This window comes from Pleurodeles waltl, chromosome 2_1 (assembly GCF_031143425.1).
Source record: "Pleurodeles waltl isolate 20211129_DDA chromosome 2_1, aPleWal1.hap1.20221129, whole genome shotgun sequence".
Taxonomy (NCBI): Eukaryota; Metazoa; Chordata; class Amphibia; order Caudata; family Salamandridae; genus Pleurodeles; species Pleurodeles waltl.
In genome coordinates, this window is record NC_090438.1 from 813,775,782 (window position 1) to 813,801,549 (window position 25,768).

The following is a 25,768-nucleotide window of genomic DNA, read 5'->3' on the forward strand; positions in this document are numbered from 1 at the left end:
TGCATGTTTTAGGTAAGTGAAAGCAATTTACTCCAAAGGAGTATTGTTGACATGCATGAATGACATGTTTGTAGGTGGTGTACTAAATGCAGTATTGTGTGTTTGACATTGTCCTTAGATTTGAGCACAGTGATGTTTGTGTTGTCATATGTCTAATTTGCTTTTTTGTTTTTTCTTTTTAGTGGGATATCATTGGTGATTGCTGTGTCTGTGCAGAGTAGTTGCTTGGTGAGTAGCTATTTCAGGCAACTGAGTGGTATAGTTTTTTGTAGTACATAACTCTTTGTGATAAAGCTACACTTTGTTTATTACTTATTTTAGTGCTAGTTGTTGTTGGCAATCCATTTGTTGTTAGGATCATGGCTAGCCGCAAAGTGACCGCTCAGCAGGTTGTTCGCATGCTCTTTGAGTCGTCTTCAGACCATGATTACGACACTGACTCTGCATCTGAGGCAGAGGAGGAAGCAGGAGATTCTGGAAGTGAGTTTTCTGTCCAAGAGTATTATTCTGATGAGGAAGCTACTCTCAGTGCAGATGAAGGGCCTGAGTTAGAGGAGGACATTGATGTGCCAAGAGTGCAGCAGCCTGGGGCTGAAGGGTTTCCCATTAGAAGACCTGACACCTGGATTGCCCCAAACATGGAGCAGCCACAGTTACCTGCATTTACTAGTCTCCCAGGGTGTAGAGTTAATACGGAAAACTTTCTGCCTGTCCATTTCTTTCACTTGTTTATGGACGATGTATTTTTGGAAGAGATTGTGGAGCAGACAAATGTGTATGCAGAGCAATATTTGCGGGACAACGCTGCCAGACTTAAGCCTCAGTCTAGAGCTACTCATTGGGTTCCCACATATCTGGAAGAGATGAAAAGGTTTTTAGGTTTGTCTTTTTTGATGGGGTTGATCAGGAAGCCGTCACTGGCTTCTTATTGGTCTACTAGTCCCTTGATGGCAACTGCTATATTTCCTGCAACTATGACACGTAATCGGTATTTGCTTCTTCTTCGTATGCTGCATTTTGTAGACAATGCTTTAGCCTTGCCACGAGATCACCCTGATTGTGACCGCCTTTTTAAGATTAGGCCTGTCCTTGATCATTTTGTGGATCGGTTTTCAGAGGTCTATGTTCCAGGCAAAGAGATAAGTGTGGACGAGTCTTTGGTCCTTTTCAAGGGGCGTTTAGTTTTTAAGCAGTACATCCCTAGTAAGAGGGCACGGTATGGGATTAAATTGTATCTGCTGTCAGAAAGCAGTACAGGATATGTTTATAATTTCCGGGTCTACACTGGTAGGGATTCCAGTATTGACCCTCCTGGTTGTCCGGCCACTTTTGGAGTTAGCGAAAAAATAGTGTGGGAACTTGCTAGACGGCTGTTTAACAAAGGTCACCATTTGTACGTAGATAATTTCTACACTGGAGTGCAGTTGTTCAAGGAGTTGTTTAGGGTGGACACTGTTGCTTGTGGCACAATCCGTTCTAACCGCAAAGGCTATCCAAGGGAGCTTGTCTGTAAAAAACTTGAGAGGGGACAGTGCAGTGCCTTGCGGAATAATGAGCTGTTAGCTATGAAATTTTCAGACAGGAGGGATGTGTACATGCTATCGACCATCCATGATGAGAGTACTTCCCCTGTGGCTGTTTGGGGTCAGGTTGCGGAAGTGCGCAAACCTGCGTGCATTTTGGACTACAATAGGCACATGGGTGGTGTTGATAGAGTAGATCAGAGGTTGGAACCTTACACTGCTCTTCGTAAGTCGTATGTGTGGTATAAAAAGTTGGCCCTACATTTATTTCATTTGGCAACTTTTAATGCCTTTATTGTATACAAGGATTGTTCACCTGAGTCAAGGATGACTTTTGTTAAATTTCAGGAGTCGGTGATAGAAAGCCTTATTGTGGTGGAACCGGCAAGAGTTCCTAGAGTAGAAGTGGTGGAGGATGTGGCTAGATTGAAAGATCGGCACTTTCCAGATCACATTCCTCCCACTCCCAAAAAAGACATGCCCACAAAGAAATGTAGAGTATGTGCCCGGAGATCAATCCGGAGGGAGAGCCGGATGTACTGCCCCGAATGCCCTTCAAAGCCTGGGCTGTGTGTGCCCAGCTGTTTTAGAAGTTACCACACAAGGAAAAACTTTTGGGAAATACCGTGAGCGTAAGCTGTCTGTTTTATATTTTCATATGTTTCACGGTTGGCATCTGTCGTGTATTTAGTTTGAGGTTTTGTGTTTGTAGTTTTGTGCCTATTTTATAATTAGTAGTTTATTTGTTGTTTATAAATAAAAAAAAAGTGATTGCGGTGTGCGTGGGGTGGCGCTTGGCTGGCGGTGTGCGTGGGGTGGCGCTTGGCTGGCGGTGTGCGTGGGGTGGCGCTTGGCTGCCGGTGTGCGTGGGGTGGCGCTTGGCTGGCGGTGCCAGCCACACGGCAGTCCACACTCCCATCAGCTGGTGTGATTCTTGTATCAGGCATGTGGCGTATGTAAGTGATGGGCCCTTGAGTGGCGCGGTCTGTCGATGTGAGTGTTGTAATGTGCTGGGCCCGTGGCTGGCGGTGTGAATGGTCTTGTGCGTATCATGTATGAAAGGTGTGTGAATGGACTGTAAAGCGGTTGGTGCCTTGTCGCGGCTTTACAGCTCACGAGCTGTGAGTCATTGGTTCACTTTTTTGCCTTTCAGTTATTAGCAGTGCATTTCATTTTTGTGAAATCTCTTGTTAATAAAATTTGATCCACTGAACCATCACTCACCCTCGTGCCAAATCCAACCAGTATGTGTTGTAAAAAATGACAAAACCTGCTCCGCTGTAATCAGGCGTCGCAGCACACCTGTGACACGCTAGGTGCCTCGGGTGGGACCCCGATGATGAAGCATGCCACCAACTTGGTTGGTGGGTGAGGGGTCTTCTTCACATAACCTAAGTGTTTCTTTTCACTATTTTAGTGTTTGGCACATCACGGACGTATGTGCACACATCAAAATGATATATTGCAAAAATACCTATCCCTTATATCTCTTCAGGTTTTGGGCCTTATTCTGTTGCAGGCACCTGGCCCACCCACACAAGTGAGGTATCATTTTTATCGGGAGACTTGGGGGAATGCTGGGTGGAAGGAAATTTGTGGCTCCTCTCAGATTCCAGAACTTTCTGCCACAGAAATGAGAGGAAAAAGTGTTTTTTGGCCAAATTTTGAGGTTTGCAAAGGATTCTGGGTAACAGAACCTGGTCCGAGCCCCGCAAGTCACCCCTCCTTGGATTCCCCTAGGTCTCTAGTTTTCAGAAATGCACAGGTTTGGTAGGTTTCCCTAGGTGCCCGCTGAGCTACAGGCCAAAATCCACAGGTAGGCACTGTTTTCTTCCAAAATTTTGGTTGTGTCCACGTTGCGCTTTGGGGCGTTTCCTGTCGCGGGCGCTTGGCCTACCCACACAAGTGAGGTATCATTTTTATCGGAAGACTTGGGGGAACGCTGGGTGGAAGGAAATTTGTGGCTCCTCTCAGATTCCAGAACTTTCTGCCACAGAAATGTGAGGAACATGTGTTTTTTTAGCCAAATTTTGAGGTTTGCAAAGGATTCTGGGTAACAGAACCTGGTCCGAGCCACACAAGTCACCCCTCCTTGGATTCCCCTAGGTCTCTAGTTTTCAGAAATGCACAGGTTTGGTAGGTTTCCCTAGGTGGCGGCTGAGCTAGAGGCCAAAATCTACAGGTAGTCACTTTGCTAAAAACAGCTCTGTTTTCTGTGATATGTCCACGTTGTGTTTTGGGGCATATCCTGTCGCAGGCGCTAGGCCTACCCACACAAGTGAGGTATCATTTTTATCGGGAGACGTGGGGGAACGCTGGGTGGAAGGAAATGTGTGGCTCCTCTCAGATTCCAGAACTTTCTGCCACAGAAATGTGAGGAACATGTGTTTTTTTAGCCAAATTTTGAGGTTTGCAAAGGATTCTGGGTAACAGAACCTGGTCCGAGCCACACAAGTCACCCCTCCTTGGATTCCCCTAGGTCTCTAGTTGTCAGAAATGCATAGGTTTGGTAGGTTTCCCTAGGTGGCGGCTGAGCTAGAGGCCAAAATCTACAGGTAGTCACTTTGCTAAAAACAGCTCTGTTTTCTGTGATATGTCCACGTTGTGTTTAGGGGCATATCCTGTCACGGGCGCTAGGCCTACCCACACAAGTGAGGTATCATTTTTATCGGGAGACGTGGGGGAACGCTGGGTGGAAGGAAATTTGTGGCTCCTCTCAGATTCCAGAACTTTCTGCCACAGAAATGTGAGGAACATGTGTTTTTTTAGCCAAATTTTGAGGTTTGCAAAGGATTCTGGGTAACAGAACCTGGTCCGAGCCACACAAGTAACCCCTCCTTGGATTCCCCTAGGTCTTTAGTTTTCAGAAATGCATAGGTTTGGTAGGTTTCCCTAGGTGGCCGCTGAGCTAGAGGCCAAAATCTACAGGTAGTCACTTTGCTAAAAACAGCTCTGTTTTCTGTGATGTGTCCACGTTGTGTTTTGGGGCATATCCTGTCGCGGGCGCTAGGCCTACCCACACAAGTGAGGTATCATTTTTATCGGGAGACGTGGGGGAACGCTGGGTGGAAGGAAATTTGTGGCTCCTCTCAGATTCCAGAACTTTCTGCCACAGAAATGTGAGGAACATGTGTTTTTTTAGCCAAATTTTGAGGTTTGCAAAGGATTCTGGGTAACAGAACCTGGTCCGAGCCACACAAGTCACCCCTCCTTGGATTCCCCTAGGTCTCTAGTTGTCAGAAATGCATAGGTTTGGTAGGTTTCCCTAGGTGGCGGCTGAGCTAGAGGCCAAAATCTACAGGTAGTCACTTTGCTAAAAACAGCTCTGTTTTCTGTGATATGTCCACGTTGTGTTTTGGGGCATATCCTGTCGCGGGCGCTAGGCCTACCCACACAAGTGAGGTATCATTTTTATCGGGAGACGTGGGGGAACGCTGGGTGGAAGGAAATTTGTGGCTCCTCTCAGATTCCAGAACTTTCTGCCACAGAAATGTGAGGAACATGTGTTTTTTTAGCCAAATTTTGAGGTTTGCAAAGGATTCTGGGTAACAGAACCTGGTCCGAGCCCCGCAAGTCACCCCTCCTTGGATCCCCCTAGGTCTCTAGTTTTCAGAAATGCACAGGTTTGGTAGGTTTCCCTAGGTGGCGGCTGAGCTAGAGGCCAAAATCTACAGGTAGTCACTTTGCTAAAAACAGCTCTGTTTTCTGTGATATGTCCACGTTGTGTTTTGGGGCATATCCTGTCGCGGGCGCTAGGCCTACCCACACAAGTGAGGTATCATTTTTATCGGGAGACGTGGGGGAACGCTGGGTGGAAGGAAATTTGTGGCTCCTCTCAGATTCCAGAACTTTCTGCCACAGAAATGTGAGGAACATGTGTTTTTTTAGCCAAATTTTGAGGTTTGCAAAGGATTCTGGGTAACAGAACCTGGTCCGAGCCCCGCAAGTCACCCCTCCTTGGATCCCCCTAGGTCTCTAGTTTTCAGAAATGCACAGGTTTGGTAGGTTTCCCTAGGTGGCGGCTGTGCTAGAGGCCAAAATCTACAGGTAGTCACTTTGCTAAAAACAGCTCTGTTTTCTGTGATATGTCCACGTTGTGTTTTGGGGCATATCCTGTCGCGGGCGCTAGGCCTACCCACACAAGTGAGGTATCATTTTTATCGGGAGACATGGGGGAACGCTAGGTGGAAGGAAATTTGTGGCTCCTCTCAGATTCCAGAACTTTCTGCCACAGAAATGTGAGGAACATGTGTTTTTTTAGCCAAATTTTGAGGTTTGCAAAGGATTCTGGGTAACCGAACCTGATCCGAGCCACACAAGTCACCCCTCCTTGGATTCCCCTAGGTCTCTAGTTTTCAGAAATGCAGAGGTTTGGTAGGTTTCCCTAGGTGGCGGCTGAGCTAGAGGCCAAAATCTACAGGTAGTCACTTTGCTAAAAACAGCTCTGTTTTCTGTGATGTGTCCAGGTTGTGTTTTGGGGCATATCCTGTCGCGGGCGCTAGGCCTACCCACACAAGTGAGGTATCATTTTTATCGGGAGACGTGGGGGAATGCTGGGTGGAAGGAAATTTGTCGCTCCTCTCAGATTCAAGAACTTTCTGCCACAGAAATGTGAGGAACATGTGTTTTTTTAGCCAAATTTTGAGGTTTGCAAAGGATTCTGGGTAACAGAACCTGGTCCGAGCCACACAAGTCACCCCTCCTTGGATTCCCCTAGGTCTCTAGTTTTCAGAAATGCACAGGTTTGGCAGGTTTCCCTAGGTGGCGGCTGAGCTAGAGGCCAAAATCTACAGGTAGTCACTTTGCTAAAAACAGCTCTGTTTTCTGTGATATGTCCACGTTGTGTTTTGGGGCATATCCTGTCGCGGGCGCTAGGCCTACCCACACAAGTGAGGTATCATTTTTATCGGGAGACGTGGGGGAACGCTGGGTGGAAGGAAATTTGTGGCTCCTCTCAGATTCCAGAACTTTCTGCCACAGAAATGTGAGGAACATGTGTTTTTTTAGCCAAATTTTGAGGTTTGCAAAGGATTCTGGGTAACAGAACCTGGTCCGAGCCCCGCAAGTCACCCCTCCTTGGATCCCCCTAGGTCTCTAGTTTTCAGAAATGCACAGGTTTGGTAGGTTTCCCTAGGTGGCGGCTGAGCTAGAGGCCAAAATCTACAGGTAGTCACTTTGCTAAAAACAGCTCTGTTTTCTGTGATATGTCCACGTTGTGTTTTGGGGCATATCCTGTCGCGGGCGCTAGGCCTACCCACACAAGTGAGGTATCATTTTTATCGGGAGACATGGGGGAACGCTAGGTGGAAGGAAATTTGTGGCTCCTCTCAGATTCCAGAACTTTCTGCCACAGAAATGTGAGGAACATGTGTTTTTTTAGCCAAATTTTGAGGTTTGCAAAGGATTCTGGGTAACCGAACCTGATCCGAGCCACACAAGTCACCCCTCCTTGGATTCCCCTAGGTCTCTAGTTTTCAGAAATGCAGAGGTTTGGTAGGTTTCCCTAGGTGGCGGCTGAGCTAGAGGCCAAAATCTACAGGTAGTCACTTTGCTAAAAACAGCTCTGTTTTCTGTGATGTGTCCAGGTTGTGTTTTGGGGCATATCCTGTCGCGGGCGCTAGGCCTACCCACACAAGTGAGGTATCATTTTTATCGGGAGACGTGGGGGAATGCTGGGTGGAAGGAAATTTGTCGCTCCTCTCAGATTCAAGAACTTTCTGCCACAGAAATGTGAGGAACATGTGTTTTTTTAGCCAAATTTTGAGGTTTGCAAAGGATTCTGGGTAACAGAACCTGGTCCGAGCCACACAAGTCACCCCTCCTTGGATTCCCCTAGGTCTCTAGTTTTCAGAAATGCACAGGTTTGGCAGGTTTCCCTAGGTGGCGGCTGAGCTAGAGGCCAAAATCTACAGGTAGTCACTTTGCTAAAAACAGCTCTGTTTTCTGTGATATGTCCACGTTGTGTTTTGGGGCATATCCTGTCGCGGGCGCTAGGCCTACCCACACAAGTGAGGTATCATTTTTATCGGGAGACGTGGGGGAACGCTGGGTGGAAGGAAATTTGTGGCTCCTCTCAGATTCCAGAACTTTCTGCCACAGAAATGTGAGGAACATGTGTTTTTTTAGCCAAATTTTGAGGTTTGCAAAGGATTCTGGGTAACAGAACCTGGTCCGAGCCCCGCAAGTCACCCCTCCTTGGATCCCCCTAGGTCTCTAGTTTTCAGAAATGCACAGGTTTGGTAGGTTTCCCTAGGTGGCGGCTGAGCTAGAGGCCAAAATCTACAGGTAGTCACTTTGCTAAAAACAGCTCTGTTTTCTGTGATATGTCCACGTTGTGTTTTGGGGCATATCCTGTCGCGGGCGCTAGGCCTACCCACACAAGTGAGGTATCATTTTTATCGGGAGACATGGGGGAACGCTAGGTGGAAGGAAATTTGTGGCTCCTCTCAGATTCCAGAACTTTCTGCCACAGAAATGTGAGGAACATGTGTTTTTTTAGCCAAATTTTGAGGTTTGCAAAGGATTCTGGGTAACCGAACCTGATCCGAGCCACACAAGTCACCCCTCCTTGGATTCCCCTAGGTCTCTAGTTTTCAGAAATGCAGAGGTTTGGTAGGTTTCCCTAGGTGGCGGCTGAGCTAGAGGCCAAAATCTACAGGTAGTCACTTTGCTAAAAACAGCTCTGTTTTCTGTGATGTGTCCAGGTTGTGTTTTGGGGCATATCCTGTCGCGGGCGCTAGGCCTACCCACACAAGTGAGGTATCATTTTTATCGGGAGACGTGGGGGAATGCTGGGTGGAAGGAAATTTGTCGCTCCTCTCAGATTCAAGAACTTTCTGCCACAGAAATGTGAGGAACATGTGTTTTTTTAGCCAAATTTTGAGGTTTGCAAAGGATTCTGGGTAACAGAACCTGGTCCGAGCCACACAAGTCACCCCTCCTTGGATTCCCCTAGGTCTCTAGTTTTCAGAAATGCACAGGTTTGGCAGGTTTCCCTAGGTGGCGGCCGAGCTAGAGGCCAAAATCTACAGGTAGTCACTTTGCTAAAAACAGCTCTGTTTTCTGTGATATGTCCACGTTGTGTTTTGGGGCATATCCTGTCGCGGGCGCTAGGCCTACCCACACAAGTGAGGTATCATTTTTATCGGGAGACGTGGGGGAACGCTGGGTGGAAGGAAATTTGTGGCTCCTCTCAGATTCCAGAACTTTCTGCCACAGAAATGTGAGGAACATGTGTTTTTTTAGCCAAATTTTGAGGTTTGCAAAGGATTCTGGGTAACAGAACCTGGTCCGAGCCCCGCAAGTCACCCCTCCTTGGATCCCCCTAGGTCTCTAGTTTTCAGAAATGCACAGGTTTGGTAGGTTTCCCTAGGTGGCGGCTGAGCTAGAGGCCAAAATCTACAGGTAGTCACTTTGCTAAAAACAGCTCTGTTTTCTGTGATATGTCCACGTTGTGTTTTGGGGCATATCCTGTCGCGGGCGCTAGGCCTACCCACACAAGTGAGGTATCATTTTTATCGGGAGACGTGGGGGAACGCTGGGTGGAAGGAAATTTGTGGCTCCTCTCAGATTCCAGAACTTTCTGCCACAGAAATGTGAGGAACATGTGTTTTTTTAGCCAAATTTTGAGGTTTGCAAAGGATTCTGGGTAACAGAACCTGGTCCGAGCCCCGCAAGTCACCCCTCCTTGGATCCCCCTAGGTCTCTAGTTTTCAGAAATGCACAGGTTTGGTAGGTTTCCCTAGGTGGCGGCTGTGCTAGAGGCCAAAATCTACAGGTAGTCACTTTGCTAAAAACAGCTCTGTTTTCTGTGATATGTCCACGTTGTGTTTTGGGGCATATCCTGTCGCGGGCGCTAGGCCTACCCACACAAGTGAGGTATCATTTTTATCGGGAGACATGGGGGAACGCTAGGTGGAAGGAAATTTGTGGCTCCTCTCAGATTCCAGAACTTTCTGCCACAGAAATGTGAGGAACATGTGTTTTTTTAGCCAAATTTTGAGGTTTGCAAAGGATTCTGGGTAACCGAACCTGATCCGAGCCACACAAGTCACCCCTCCTTGGATTCCCCTAGGTCTCTAGTTTTCAGAAATGCAGAGGTTTGGTAGGTTTCCCTAGGTGGCGGCTGAGCTAGAGGCCAAAATCTACAGGTAGTCACTTTGCTAAAAACAGCTCTGTTTTCTGTGATATGTCCACGTTGTGTTTTGGGGCATATCCTGTCGCGGGCGCTAGGCCTACCCACACAAGTGAGGTATCATTTTTATCGGGAGACATGGGGGAACGCTAGGTGGAAGGAAATTTGTGGCTCCTCTCAGATTCCAGAACTTTCTGCCACAGAAATGTGAGGAACATGTGTTTTTTTAGCCAAATTTTGAGGTTTGCAAAGGATTCTGGGTAACCGAACCTGATCCGAGCCACACAAGTCACCCCTCCTTGGATTCCCCTAGGTCTCTAGTTTTCAGAAATGCAGAGGTTTGGTAGGTTTCCCTAGGTGGCGGCTGAGCTAGAGGCCAAAATCTACAGGTAGTCACTTTGCTAAAAACAGCTCTGTTTTCTGTGATGTGTCCAGGTTGTGTTTTGGGGCATATCCTGTCGCGGGCGCTAGGCCTACCCACACAAGTGAGGTATCATTTTTATCGGGAGACGTGGGGGAATGCTGGGTGGAAGGAAATTTGTCGCTCCTCTCAGATTCAAGAACTTTCTGCCACAGAAATGTGAGGAACATGTGTTTTTTTAGCCAAATTTTGAGGTTTGCAAAGGATTCTGGGTAACAGAACCTGGTCCGAGCCACACAAGTCACCCCTCCTTGGATTCCCCTAGGTCTCTAGTTTTCAGAAATGCACAGGTTTGGCAGGTTTCCCTAGGTGGCGGCTGAGCTAGAGGCCAAAATCTACAGGTAGTCACTTTGCTAAAAACAGCTCTGTTTTCTGTGATATGTCCACGTTGTGTTTTGGGGCATATCCTGTCGCGGGCGCTAGGCCTACCCACACAAGTGAGGTATCATTTTTATCGGGAGACGTGGGGGAACGCTGGTTGGAAGGAAATTTGTGGCTCCTCTCAGATTCCAGAACTTTCTGCCACAGAAATGTGAGGAACATGTGTTTTTTTAGCCAAATTTTGAGGTTTGCAAAGGATTCTGGGTAACAGAACCTGGTCCGAGCCCCGCAAGTCACCCCTCCTTGGATCCCCCTAGGTCTCTAGTTTTCAGAAATGCACAGGTTTGGTAGGTTTCCCTAGGTGGCGGCTGAGCTAGAGGCCAAAATCTACAGGTAGTCACTTTGCTAAAAACAGCTCTGTTTTCTGTGATATGTCCACGTTGTGTTTTGGGGCATATCCTGTCGCGGGCGCTAGGCCTACCCACACAAGTGAGGTATCATTTTTATCGGGAGACATGGGGGAACGCTAGGTGGAAGGAAATTTGTGGCTCCTCTCAGATTCCAGAACTTTCTGCCACAGAAATGTGAGGAACATGTGTTTTTTTAGCCAAATTTTGAGGTTTGCAAAGGATTCTGGGTAACCGAACCTGATCCGAGCCACACAAGTCACCCCTCCTTGGATTCCCCTAGGTCTCTAGTTTTCAGAAATGCAGAGGTTTGGTAGGTTTCCCTAGGTGGCGGCTGAGCTAGAGGCCAAAATCTACAGGTAGTCACTTTGCTAAAAACAGCTCTGTTTTCTGTGATGTGTCCAGGTTGTGTTTTGGGGCATATCCTGTCGCGGGCGCTAGGCCTACCCACACAAGTGAGGTATCATTTTTATCGGGAGACGTGGGGGAATGCTGGGTGGAAGGAAATTTGTCGCTCCTCTCAGATTCAAGAACTTTCTGCCACAGAAATGTGAGGAACATGTGTTTTTTTAGCCAAATTTTGAGGTTTGCAAAGGATTCTGGGTAACAGAACCTGGTCCGAGCCACACAAGTCACCCCTCCTTGGATTCCCCTAGGTCTCTAGTTTTCAGAAATGCACAGGTTTGGCAGGTTTCCCTAGGTGGCGGCTGAGCTAGAGGCCAAAATCTACAGGTAGTCACTTTGCTAAAAACAGCTCTGTTTTCTGTGATATGTCCACGTTGTGTTTTGGGGCATATCCTGTCGCGGGCGCTAGGCCTACCCACACAAGTGAGGTATCATTTTTATCGGGAGACGTGGGGGAACGCTGGGTGGAAGGAAATTTGTGGCTCCTCTCAGATTCCAGAACTTTCTGCCACAGAAATGTGAGGAACATGTGTTTTTTTAGCCAAATTTTGAGGTTTGCAAAGGATTCTGGGTAACAGAACCTGGTCCGAGCCCCGCAAGTCACCCCTCCTTGGATCCCCCTAGGTCTCTAGTTTTCAGAAATGCACAGGTTTGGTAGGTTTCCCTAGGTGGCGGCTGAGCTAGAGGCCAAAATCTACAGGTAGTCACTTTGCTAAAAACAGCTCTGTTTTCTGTGATATGTCCACGTTGTGTTTTGGGGCATATCCTGTCGCGGGCGCTAGGCCTACCCACACAAGTGAGGTATCATTTTTATCGGGAGACGTGGGGGAACGCTGGGTGGAAGGAAATTTGTGGCTCCTCTCAGATTCCAGAACTTTCTGCCACAGAAATGTGAGGAACATGTGTTTTTTTAGCCAAATTTTGAGGTTTGCAAAGGATTCTGGGTAACAGAACCTGGTCCGAGCCCCGCAAGTCACCCCTCCTTGGATCCCCCTAGGTCTCTAGTTTTCAGAAATGCACAGGTTTGGTAGGTTTCCCTAGGTGGCGGCTGTGCTAGAGGCCAAAATCTACAGGTAGTCACTTTGCTAAAAACAGCTCTGTTTTCTGTGATATGTCCACGTTGTGTTTTGGGGCATATCCTGTCGCGGGCGCTAGGCCTACCCACACAAGTGAGGTATCATTTTTATCGGGAGACATGGGGGAACGCTAGGTGGAAGGAAATTTGTGGCTCCTCTCAGATTCCAGAACTTTCTGCCACAGAAATGTGAGGAACATGTGTTTTTTTAGCCAAATTTTGAGGTTTGCAAAGGATTCTGGGTAACCGAACCTGATCCGAGCCACACAAGTCACCCCTCCTTGGATTCCCCTAGGTCTCTAGTTTTCAGAAATGCAGAGGTTTGGTAGGTTTCCCTAGGTGGCGGCTGAGCTAGAGGCCAAAATCTACAGGTAGTCACTTTGCTAAAAACAGCTCTGTTTTCTGTGATGTGTCCAGGTTGTGTTTTGGGGCATATCCTGTCGCGGGCGCTAGGCCTACCCACACAAGTGAGGTATCATTTTTATCGGGAGACGTGGGGGAATGCTGGGTGGAAGGAAATTTGTCGCTCCTCTCAGATTCAAGAACTTTCTGCCACAGAAATGTGAGGAACATGTGTTTTTTTAGCCAAATTTTGAGGTTTGCAAAGGATTCTGGGTAACAGAACCTGGTCCGAGCCACACAAGTCACCCCTCCTTGGATTCCCCTAGGTCTCTAGTTTTCAGAAATGCACAGGTTTGGCAGGTTTCCCTAGGTGGCGGCTGAGCTAGAGGCCAAAATCTACAGGTAGTCACTTTGCTAAAAACAGCTCTGTTTTCTGTGATGTGTCCACGTTGTGTTTTGGGGCATATCCTGTCGCGGGCGCTAGGCCTAGCCACACAAGTGAGGTATCATTTTTATCGGGAGACTTGGGGGAACATAGAATAGCAAAACAAGTGTTATTGCCCCTTGTCTTTCTCTACATTTATTCCTTCCAAATATAGGGGTGTGTGTAAAAAAGACATCTATTTGAGAAATTCCATGTAATTCACGTGCTACTATGGTCACCCCGGAATTCAGAGATGTGCAAATAACCACTGCTCCTCAACACCTTATCTTGTGCCCTTTTTGGAAATGCAAAGGTTTTCTTGATAGCTATTTTTTACTCCTTATATTTCAGCAAATGAATTACTGTATACCCGGTATAGAATGAAAACGCACTGCAGGGTGCAGCTCATTTATTGGCTCTGGGTTCCTCGGGTTCTTGATGAACCTACAAACCCTATATATCCCCGCAACCAGAGGAGTCCAGCAGACGTAACGGTATATTGCTTTCGATAATCTGACATTGCAGGGAAAAGTTACAGAGTAAAAAGTAGAGAAAAATTGATGTTTTTTTCACCTCAATTTCAATATTTTTCTTTTTCAGCTGTTATTTTCTGTAGGAAACCCTTGTAGGATCTACACAAATGACCCCTTGCTGAATTCAGAATTTTGTCTACTTTTCAGAAATGTTTAGGTTTCTGGGATCCAGCATTGGTTTCATGACCATTCCTGTCACTGACTGGAAGGAGGCTGAAAGCACAAAAAATTGCACAAATGGGGTATGCCCCAGTAAAATGCCAAAATTGTGTTGAAAAATTGGGTTTTCTGATTCAAGTCTGCCTGTTCCTGAAAGCTGGGAAGCTGCTGAGTTTAGCACCGCAAACCCTTTGTTGATGCCATTTTCAGGGGAAAAACCACAAGCCTTCTTCTGCAGCCAGTTTTTCCAATTTTTTTGAAAAAAACGAAATTTTCACTGTATTTTGGCCAATTTCTTGGCCTCCTTCAGGGGAACCCACAAAGTCTGGGTACCTCTAGAATCCCTAGGATGTTGGAAAAAAAGGACGCAAATTTGGCTTGGTTAGCTTATGTGGACAAAAAGCTATGAGGGCCTAAGGGCGAACTGCCCCAAATAGGCAAAAAAAGGCCTGGCACAGGAGGGGGAAAAGGCCTGGCAGCGAAGGGGTTAAACCGCTCCCACTCTCTTGGTCAGGCTAGGTTAATCACCTGTAGCTGAAAGCAAGCTCCTGATGGGAAGTAGGAAGTGCTCTGCGCGAGCTTCCTGTACCGACTCGAGCACAGATCCTTTTCGCTACCTTGCACGAGCTGTGACGTGCTCCCGGGGAGGGAACGGCAACATGAACTGGCAGCGGAGGCGGGAGAGCTTCTGTGTGTTAGTGCCAGGGTGACTGGGACCGGAGTCTTACACAGAAGCCCGAAGCAGCCCGGGAGCAGAGGGGCAGGGAGCAGAGGAGAGAAAAAAACACGGCGCCTCCCCACCCAGTCTAGGCTCCCGCCGTGGGTTAGTGACATTATGAGGCTTCCGAGAGGGCTGCTGCAGAGCTCGTAGCTGGCAGGAGAGGACGTGGCCGGTATTTTTGAAGGTAAGCTGAAGAGGGAGATTGTGTCCCCCCGTTTGTTTACTTTGAGCGAGATTAATATGTTGAAACGGCGTCTCCAGCGCCGTCACCCAACAAAAAATCGAAGAAATGAGAACCAGGAAGCTTATGGAGATTCAGAAGGCAACAGCATATGATTTGCATTTTACATTCACAACAGGCTGTGTTTAGGCGCTGCTTCTGAAGCTCGCACGAGACAGGCAATCTGGTCTGCTTGACTGCAAAAGCTGGATAATAAAATCAGAGAGGGTGTGGATTATAGGTCTTTAAATGCGCATTTAAATCTCTGGTAAAGGTGTAACACTATGGTTAGGAGGGTTGTTTTACAGAAGAGGAACAGAAACAACATGGTCTTGCGCTAGTGTTTACGTATGGTAAATATCGATTAACTGCTCCATGATGTCTGCGTTTTTCTTTTTTAAATATTGATCCGAGCGAACAGATTGTGCGCCGGCATTCTTAGCTGACAGCACTGAGTCCTTGGTATCACAACAAACACAGACTGAAGGCTTGACTACAGGGCATTACGGTCCTGTATCTCTCCTAAATCCGTTCTGGGTAAATGGGATTTGAGGATTACGGAATCAAACGCCAAACACGCTCCTCTCCTGTGCCTGGCATTTATCCTGGCCGCCGCAGGGCGGGATGCAGTTAGGACGTTTTATTCCCCACTCCTTATCCGCCTGTCAGGTGGCGTGTCTGAAATTAAAAATAAAAGCACCCCCTTATGCTTCGACGCAAGATTGTTTGTGTGTAATTGCTGGTGACCTTCTAGGAAGGAATCGGTGCAGTAGGAAACTCCGTCCACCCGAAATATTTAACAGCCTGACGATTCCTATATAAGTATTTCTAAATAATACAAAATATGTTTTTTCGAGCATTTTTGCAGGTTAGCTTGTGTTCTATTTTTCTGTATTTGTGACATACTCTGCAGTCTTTCCTTATTATACACCGTATTTGAAGACTTAGTAGGTAATAAAAAGGAAGCGTTTTTAATCAGTACATGCCACCCTTCTAATTAAGAAACACATTTGTCCTGCAGTCGTCCTTTCATGTGTTATCCGTGTTTTAGATAGCTACGTTTACATTTTTCATTTCGATTTGATTGTTGTTTGTGTATGTGTGCGCGTGCGTGAGGGAAAGACGGTTCATTGAATAACATTTAGCAAAGATAACTATTCAGCTATATTTCTATAGAAGTTTATTCTGTGGAACCATACAGTATTTAGTTGTATGTACGTATTAACGGTCACGTTTAAAATTATTTACAGGTGGCACTGGCTCCATAAGAGCTGCAGGTGTCAGAGTTGTTGGTGTTTTGGGCGCAGAGCGTTAATCACGATTCCTGTTTAAACTAGAAAATTGGTATCAGTAGTCTGGCGCATAAGGCCTTTGCGTAATATCTACTAACCATTCCAACAGGTTTTCAGTAAGTAGGCGTGGTATTTCATACCTGGGCGGCCCACAGAGTTGGCTTTTATGTTATTTTTAAAACCATTTTATGAAATGTACATGCTATTTGTGAGTTTGACCAGCAGGCCCACACGACGTCTGTGATTAGTTTTTTGACTAGATCATTTATAAACTTGTTTTGTGTGGGTCAGTGCTAAATACTTAGACATGCTAAATATAATAAACTATTAAAAACTTAGAGTCCACACTTCTAACCTACTAAAGTAATGTGATGCAGAGATACATTATTTTATGGTTTCGGCATGTTACGTTATCACTGTAAATTATTGTTAAAGTGCTTGGGTGCAACACTCCTTTATTAGTTCAAAGTTTATTACACAACTCCATTTAGGCGTTTACATTGAAGGATATTCCGAGATCAAAGGCCCGACACTGGAAGTGATAGATCCTAAGCGAATTCTCAATTAGAGCAGTGACATAATCATCACTGTTTTAATGAGTAAAGAACAAGGAAATGCCAGTTAAGTAGGAGTCTTTAGAGCCTCAATATAGTATTCGATATGATTTATTACTTCCCGTTAGAAAGCAGTGTTGTGTTGTAAGATTGTGTTGCTGGTAACCACACCAGACATAAGGGACTCCGTTACTGGGCAAACCTTGGCAATTCAGTGTGACAACCTTTCTCTTAATTGAGGAGCTAGTCTTTGCCAGAACTCAGTTTTCTTAATTTGGTATCAACGCAAATGCTTCTAATGTAGAACTCCTAGTGCAATGATGTCTAGGCAGGAGCTTTCAAAACTGATGTAGCGATTTGAAGGGACACCAAAGGCTTTGATTATGAAAGGGTGGAGTAGTGCCCTTCTCCACCTCCTTCCACACGCCCCCGAGCAGTACCGGCTTCTTTCAACTATATCCTTGTAGACTTACCTGATGCCAGACGTGGGCGTGAGCTGCTTGTACCAGGTCACGGATTGCTCATACAGGGAAAAGCAGCTGCGTTCTAATTTTAGTTGGTAGTGCCTGCAGATCTTGATTGTGTTCCTAAGAACACAATAGCTGTCATAGGACACAGTGTTATGAGATTTCTCTGAATGCTGAAAGATCTTTTCAAAGGTTTTGCGTCAGTAAGCACATTGTGCCTTTTTGCCTCTGCCTCTGTGTTCTCATGTTACCTTGACCCAGTCCCTGTAGTACACAGAACTTGTTGAGCCCTTCCCAGTAACTGGGGGAAGATCAGACTTGTGAATGCTTAATAGTGGTTTAGGATTTTGAGATATGGGAATATGCAAGTCAAATTCACAATTAAAAGTATTTGAGAGCGGGGTTTGCAGCATCAGGGAAATGTCATGGACGTCTCACGATTCTTCACTGTACATTGTCCACTTGTAAATGTTTTGGAGTGAGTGGCTAGCCTGGCTCGGGCTTGCTGCCTGGTCCCTTTCCAGTTATCAGAAGAATTTAGTCACTCGAGTGCTCGATTATTTTTTGTAATTTTTTTTTTTGACATTGTGGTCTCTGAGGCATAGATTTTCTCATAGTATGTGGCAAAAGTGTCCTCTATTACAGCGCTAGTACGTTGGGACATTCTGTCACTGTCAAGTATTTCTAATACCCAGTTTCACCCTTGATTCCTTTTATCCCTTTTTTTTTGTTTTCTCTTTGCCTGTGTCTGTTACAATTGTGAGGGCCTGGCAGCTCCATCAAGCATGAAGTGTTACAAAATCATGTCAAAACAAGACAAGCATTGATGAAACTAAAAGAGTCACAGAAAATGTTGAATTGGTTGGCTTTGCAAGTGCTTGTTTATTTACATGCTTCCCATAATCTTGTTGAAAATGGTTACACTGATTTTACAGTAGGAATATATTTTGGAAATACTAGCATGCATCAACATATTTTACAAAATGATGCTTGAAAGAAATAGCGGCAAATCTTTTTTTGATCCTTCCAGCTTATTTTTTTTTATTTTTTTTTTTTAAAGCAAAGAATCATCGCTCTTGCTTACAAGCTTCTGCAAATATTTGCATCCAGTCAGAGCTCTCTGGTAGCATTCTACGTAGCCTCATATTATTAGACTTTTCAAACATGTGTACATGTTTTTTTTTTTTTTTTTTAACTGGAACCACTGTCAGTAGTGCAGTGTGACCTTGAAACACATACTTACAGCACACAATCCTAATAATGGAGGCTTTTCATTAATGAACCATAAATACAAGTTTGAAAAGCATTAACGTGGACACATTTGACTTCAACTGCAGACAGTTCCCTTCCCTGTATACTCGCAGCCAAAGGGTTCGTGCTGCAGGGGATTGGGCCTACTTGTCCAAAGGACAAAATAAAAATGAAAATGTGCTGCCCTTGACCCTGAAAAATACCTCCTGGACTTCAGGTGATGGGAATTCCACATCCCTTACATTAGTAGCCATTATTTGGTCTATTGGTAGACCACCTTATGCTTGTGGGGCATGGAACATGGCCAGCATGTCGTCTTTGATTTTGTCTGCTATACCTTTATACAACTCCCACTGCCTTTCCCAGTTTGAGGCTGCAGATCACTGCCACTATTTCAGCCGCTATCAAGTTATCCTCAAGTCCTTCCCGATCCTCAGTATTGAGTGCCAAAATATCTGTCCTTCAAGACATCCTCACAGTCTACGTCTGACATTGTGGTCTCTGAGGCATAGATTTTCTCATAGTATGTGGCAAAAATGTCCTCTATTACAGCGCTAGTACGTTGGGGCATTCTGTCACTGTCAAGTATTTCTAATACCCAGTTTCACCCTTGATTCCTTTTATTCAGCAATGCTAGATGTTTGTTGGCCATGTCTCTCACACAGTACAGCCGGTGTTGCATGGCCAGTGCATAACTGCATGCCCTGTCCTCTGCAAGGTCATGAAGCTCCTGCTGTTTAAGTGGGAGTTGGTGGCAAAAGTCAGGTTCCCCACCCGTAGCTCGAGGAATTGTATATCTTGATCAAGACTTACATATTTAGGTTTAGTCTCTTTCTTCTCCACCACCCCAAATAGGGCTTGTGCTTGTCCACGTGTAACCGTTTTAAACACTACCCAGAGGATACAGTCAGAGTCCACCATCCCTTTGTTATCTCTAAAATATTGTTCTGCCCCTTCTTCAAGTTTCCTTTTTAATGTCCCTGTCATGCAAGTGCCACAAGTCTATTGTGGGAGGTAGGGTCTGATCATTGGTATGATTATTTAGTATTACTACTACTGACGAGTGGGCTGACATATCTTAGGCTGACATATCTTAGGCTTTGAATGTTGCATCTTAAAGTTTGCTTACATGTATGTGCTGGGTGAGAATATGATCTATGTGGTAAAAGCTGCCTTAGGGTATCAAGTAATTCATGTATTGTGTTTGGTGGGGGTTATGGGCTTGCCATAGGTCTGACAGTCCTAAAGCTTCCATAAAGGGCTGTACCTGTTTCCTTCCGGATTGGTGGGAAGTCCTAATCATTCTGTCCACCCAGGGAGCTACTACTGCATTCATGTACCCTCCCAGGATGAGGATGCTCGGTGGCATATCCATGATTAAGGTACGTGCATCTGGGAATATGGCTTTGTGGTGTCTCAGTGGCACATATAGTGAGCGGAGATTGTGTGGATGGCTGGTTATAGCTATATATTAACAAAGTGGATTGGGCCATGTGCAGTTTGGGATAAAGGAAACTGATTTCTTAATCAGCCTTGTGTAGGGCATGTGCTAGTAAGGTGAAGCAGAATCTATCTAAGGCTTTATGTTGATTGACCCGGAGGTGTGTTTTGTGCAACAATACCAGGTCTGGGCCTTGACGGTGAAAATATTGAAGGACTACAGTGCATTTAATTCTTCTGCCCAACTCGTGCATTTTCTGCGTCAAAGTATTTGAAGACAGCTGTGTGTGTGGATCCATAGGTGTGCAGCTCGTTCGCCGATACAAAACCATTCAGTAGCACTGTATGTGAGCAACCATATTTGTAACAAAATGCCAAGTAGCTTCAAAATTCTGATCCCAAACAATTTAATTACCCCCCTGCTCCCCTGTGCAGTGGGCCTAGAACTACCCATCACCCCAACTTGCAGAGTGCCTGTTGCCCCAGCATTTCAACAGCAGTAGTGGGTAGGCTAAAGGCACCTCTCCAACAGTAATATGGAATGGAATATGATCGAAGTGTTGCATCCGTTAATGCACATTTCAATCATGTATCATGTTTGAATTTCTCAGAACCCCATTCCTGGAAGGGAAGTACACAGCCCCTCCCCAACCCTTACCCCCTGCCAATCCGAGTTCCAAGCCGTTGTTTCCTGCTAAGTCACCAGGAGGCTGCTAAACATATCCCCCCCCCACATTACCAACCAGTCTGCGAACTTTGTCCTCTAGTTGTGTGGCTGTTCGTGTGTTTGTTGGGGTGTCCTGACAACAGTGAGCATCAGGATGCAGAGAGATGCAAACATTGCCCCAGATCCTACCGTTATTTCTTCTGTTCTCGGTCCCCCTTCCTGCTTGCCGTATTGCGACCCAGCCCCATGCCTCTTCCGGGGTAGTGAAGTGCCATGACTTGATATCTGCCAGTACATGTAGCCTCACTGGTTAGAGCATCATTTTTTTTCAGTTGTGTGGCCATAAGCTCTTTCTTAACTTCGTTAAAGTGGTGTTGCTGTAGTTGAACCTAAGATATGAAGTCCAGGAAAAGTTGGATGGTGGCATTTCACAATGTAGGTCTCCAGAGGAACGGCTGCCTGGATGATCACATCTCTCTAATTAACACTCTGGCTACAATCATTTGCATAGATGCACCTCCTGTTGGTGGGGGGGGTGGCACCCTGTGTGCTCTTTCTGTTGAGCAGTATTTGGATAGTCTTTTAGGGTGAAGAGTAACCAATATTAGGTCCTCTATAAATAGTTCAACACTTGGCCCTTCCGCCCCTTCAGATACTCCCACCACTCTGATGTTGTTGCCCCTCGCTCTTCCTTCTTGGTCTTCCAGTTTGGCTGCCATAGTGGCATTCTGCTTCCTTAGGTTCTGAACTTGTTCTTCAAGTCATTTGGTCGTGGATTGCAGTCTGGCAACCTTGTCAGATATTTTCCTGAAATCTACACGCAGAAGGCTGACATCAGTTGTGGCCGCATCCAACTTTGGTTTTGTTGTGCCACAGAGGTCCTGTATAGCAGCCATGAGTTTGCAAAATGAAGGGTCTTTTGTGTGTGGGACCTCCAAGGTCTTTACGCCTGTTGCATATTTCTCCACAGCCTTGCCAGGGGTCACCACGATCACAGTGTATTCATCAAGATTATAGGATTGTGTGGGGCTGGGGCCACGGTTCCTCACCATGATGTTTGGACCTTGATTACAGGGCATCGTTGGGCACCTCAAAGCTGGGTTACATCACTGCTATGTCTCTTTTGTTGAATTGTCAGCCCCGTCTATGAGTATGAAGTGGCACAGGTATCCTGACGATTCTGCCAGTAGATCTAGTTACTGTTTTCTGCTGCCTCCAGTTCAGAGTGTCCCGGGGAGGGACTCTGACCCATCCAACTTAGGGACACCTTCCACCCCACCTTCCTCCAGCCTGTGGCTACCACGGTTAAGTTGTGGAACCTATTTGTTGTGTGGGGGAGGGGTAGGTTGAAAAAATCACTTGTGTAGTAGAGAAGAGAAGGGGGACCCTTTGCGATGCACAGATCGACCTCCCAATGCCAGGATAGTATTCAGGCCGCCTCTCCCTGTGTCTTACAATCCGCCTGGTCCTTCACAGGTTGTCATCGTGGGGTCTGCGCAGGCTGCTGCACTCACTAATGCCCACTCGTAGTGGGGCCGCCTCCCTGTGTTGGTATCCACCTATTACTCCCTGCGCAGGCCGCAGGAAGGGGAGTAGGGCCATCTTGCTGTGTCGCACTGCAGAGGCTCACTTGTTGTTCAAGTGATGTCCTGCCCTGCCTCACTCTACCTCGCAGAGGCTGATGCTCTCCCTAGCGCCCACCTGCTACTGGGCCGATTAACGGCATCGGCCTTTCCTTTTCTTCCAAATTCACATCAGCAGAAGAGGGGCAGGGGCCTGCCGCTTTCTACCTTGCAGTGTTCCGGAAGCCCACGTGCTGATTGGGTGAAGGTGCACCTCTCCTCACCCCTCCGGGCGACCCACCAAATAAAGGTGATCGATGGAGAGGGGTTGGGGAGGGAAGTCGGGAACTCCTCAGGCTCAGTATAGGCCCACCACATTACCGTCCGCCATATTGTAAGGCCTGGTGCTCATCAGCAAAGCAGAACTTTGGGGCCCCAAAAATATCTGCAGCTCCTGCAGGCAGTTGGCCAGAGCCCAGGGACCCACCACGGCCGCAGGATGACAAGATATGGGTGGATAATTGGTCAGATGGTAGAGATTTGTACCTTGGTGATTGCAGAGTTGCTTTAGTATGTGGCCATCTTGGTTGGCATCAAGCCACGCTCCCTGTGCCAAGGAATCTTAAGCTTGATTTCAGTGATGAAGCCCAACTTGGACAACACTTTAATATGACTCTGGATTAGTATGCAAGTTTAACTTGAGAAAAGTTTCAGATAAACATGTCTGAGGTTTCTTGTGTTCCTGTTCGGAATGGACGTGGTTACCATATATCCCGAGTGCCTGGTTGAATCCCTGATTAGTTCCTTGCTGGATTTGCTCAACTGCCTCACTCTGTCTGAACGTACAAGGTTGCCATTTGAGCCGGGACAACAGGATTACTTTGCTTCATTGCACACAGCCAGGACATGAATATTAACTGTCCTTTTGGTATGAGTAGAGATCATGCTAAAAGTACTGTGGAGAATGTTGTGTTGCCTGAAGATTGCAGTAGAGCAGAAAGTAGAATATACTGCGTGCGGAAAACCTGGTCTACCAATTCTAGGAATGAAGACCCAGCAGCTCTTGTGATGGTCATGAGAATAAATGCCTGACATGTCAATTGCTTCTGAGACTGGAGAAATGCAGTTGCCCAGCCTGACACAATACGAATGTTGGAGAGAAAAGGTAGTCCTGTTTTACACCTGCTAAAAAGGATGACCAATAAAAGCTCAGGATTCATTGAAGTAAACAGCTTTTTTGAGCAAGTTGCATGGAATGGTCTTCCTCACGCCTAAGAGTGATATGTTGTTCGAGTGCCAACTGTGATGTGGGACTTTCTGATGTCCTGGAAAACTTTGCTGATTGTGAGTATTGTGTTCCACCTCCATTTTCTTCACACCCTCCTTATTCACCAATGAGTGGACAGCACTAAACCATAATGCAGTCTGCTCTGGAAGACTATGAGAGTGCCCAACCAGAGCAAATACCAGCCTGCTGCCCTTGATTCCTCCACAGACTTGGTGATTGGAGCTGATGAAGATCTCTCACTGAATTCACAGGGAGTACACCATGCCTACTGAAAGGCTTGCCACACTACACCACTGCACTTCCATTCATATTTATCTGTATCTGAGTGTCCTACTCCACACCTCATCTTAAAAAAAGATGGCCTTAAGCACTCCTCATCACCATTCCCTGAGTCAAAGCCCAATAAGTAGATTTTAGTGTTCAGTGAGTCTGCAGTGGTATATGGTACTTGTGGTTCCAGAGACAACAAACCATACAAGTTGCAAGATATAGCCACTTTCCTCTGAGTTTCTTGCGCCCCTGGGTACTGGTTTGAGTCCTGTCTTACTAAAGATGACCACTTTTTAATTACTCAAAGTCTTGGACGGACGTTACACATGACATACCTCATGATTTCATAAATCATTGCTTATAAGGTAACCAAATGGTCACGGTATGAGTATCTATAGAAAAAAAGAGACTGAAGCTCCCAATCATACCTCTCCCATTGTGACCTTGAGTGATACAGACATTTAGCAACATCAGTAAAGCTATCCAGGTACCAGGGTGTGCGTTGTATGAGCATAAATAGGGAGAAAAATGTCTCTTAGAGGAGAACAAACATGAGATCACTTCTCCTACATTGGCGAATTGCTTTTTGTATGTGAAAGTAGCACATTTGTGTGTGTGTGCTCTTTATGAACGTAATTAACACTACTAAATGTTAGAAAGACAATCAAAAGAAATATTAAGAAAAAGTTAATGTTAGGAGAAGACAGAGCACTTTGTGGTCGCTCACATCCACACTGGATGATTGTCTTGTGCTGCAGTCATTCACCTTGGTCAAGTTCACAACAGGATTTCAGGTTGAGGTGATCAGGACAATCATCCAGAACCGCATGGAAGTGTACTATTATCTCTTCAGATAATGCAGCAAAGAACCAAAAAACCCTAATACCTTTTAATTTTAACATTTTCATTGCATTCTTGTGTGCTGATGCAGGATACCACAGTACCACCCACATAAACCAAGTTTTTGTTGTGATTACTCAGTCCTCAGTGTATATCTTAGGAACAATTAGTAGCTGTCCAAACCAGGCCTTCGCTAGCAGCGCAATGGATTTGTAGCCTGTAGTCTACTTGCTTTTTGTCCTTGGATTAATTCAATGATTGTAATCACACAGGTCTTCTTCTGCATCTCACCAGGAAGCTGTCTTCATACATGTTTTAGATTCAACTGGTTTGGTGCAGGACTGCTTGCTAAAGATTTCAAGGTTGGTGGTGCTGCATGAGTGTGACTTGATGGTGTTGTGTAGCCATTTTAGTTATAGCTCCATGCATGTTAGTTTAATACACTAGGCCGCTGTGCACTTTGACCTAGATATATTTTATTCGGCTTTGCATTGTAATTTTTACAATAACCAGTTTTACGGTCTTGTTTTAATTTCTTCTATCTAACTGTTTTGCTTAGCTCTGCATCGTGTTCTCAAACAACGGATATTTGATCACTTTGTGCTTCAGTCAAGGCTACGGTTTGGTACATTGCCGGTGAATGTGGTAGAAGTTTAGTCTCCAACATTCTTAGAAAATACACACCTTTACGTAGGAACATTTTCTTAGAACATTAGCTGTGTTACTATAAAAACACTTCCTAGTCCCATTACACGTCAAGAAGGAGATTCCAGCCAGGGAACCACAACTGTATGCTGAATGCTTCGCTGCAGATGCTAACGCAAATTCCAGGCCTTTGCTCAGGTATGAGGGTCGATGTCCTCCCAGGGGAACCTGAAAGGCAGGATTAGTGCTTAACATGTTGTGCTCAAATTATGATTCAGATAGAAAATAGTCCATTGATTCTAGTTGCAATATTATAGTGTTATTCTTCGCTCTCATCGTCACCATTTTAATAATGTCATGTGTCATTCTGGTTATTGCAGCTCACGCTTTGATAACTAAAATGCAGTCGTTTTATTAAACCAATCTTTAAAACCTATACTGCTTTCATTATCATTTATATATGAGACCGAATTGTGCATGAGAGAACCGGATGCGACCTGAGTGACCCTGGCTTCCCTGAGAAGTATGATATGTGATGTGCTCCGCTGCCCAATCATCTCTACCTTTTGGGAGAGACAAGGCACTGCTAGTTAGCCGGAGCAAAACCCGGATTTAGAGCGACAGGTGTCACCCACCGTGGGTAAGACTCAGTCTGCCTCACCGTGGACGATCTTGCACCTCAAAATCCAGTAGTCTCATTATAATAATGAGAGCCTACGCGACAATGGGTTTGCGATAAGCAATGATTTCTCCTTCTTTTTTTTTTTTTTTCTTTTTTTACAAAAAAAAATAACAGGGTAAGCCTTG

The 25,768-nt window shown here is 45.8% G+C and overlaps 1 protein-coding gene across 5 annotated transcripts in view; it reads left to right on the plus strand.

The window, feature by feature from the left end:
* Nucleotides 1-14,316: 14,316 nt before the first annotated feature.
* RNF144B (ring finger protein 144B) overlaps nt 14,317-25,768 on the plus strand; it is a 279,170-nt gene continuing 267,718 nt past the window's right edge. Inside the window, exons 1-2 of one of the 5 annotated variants that reach the window (XM_069218761.1) lie at nt 14,332-14,649; nt 24,589-24,678. The gene's annotated coding sequence lies outside the window, so the exon portion shown is untranslated. Of the gene's footprint in view, nt 14,650-24,588; nt 24,679-25,768 lie in introns of all 5 variants that reach the window. The other 4 variants (XM_069218757.1, XM_069218759.1, XM_069218762.1 and 1 more) reach the window with 4 other exon arrangements.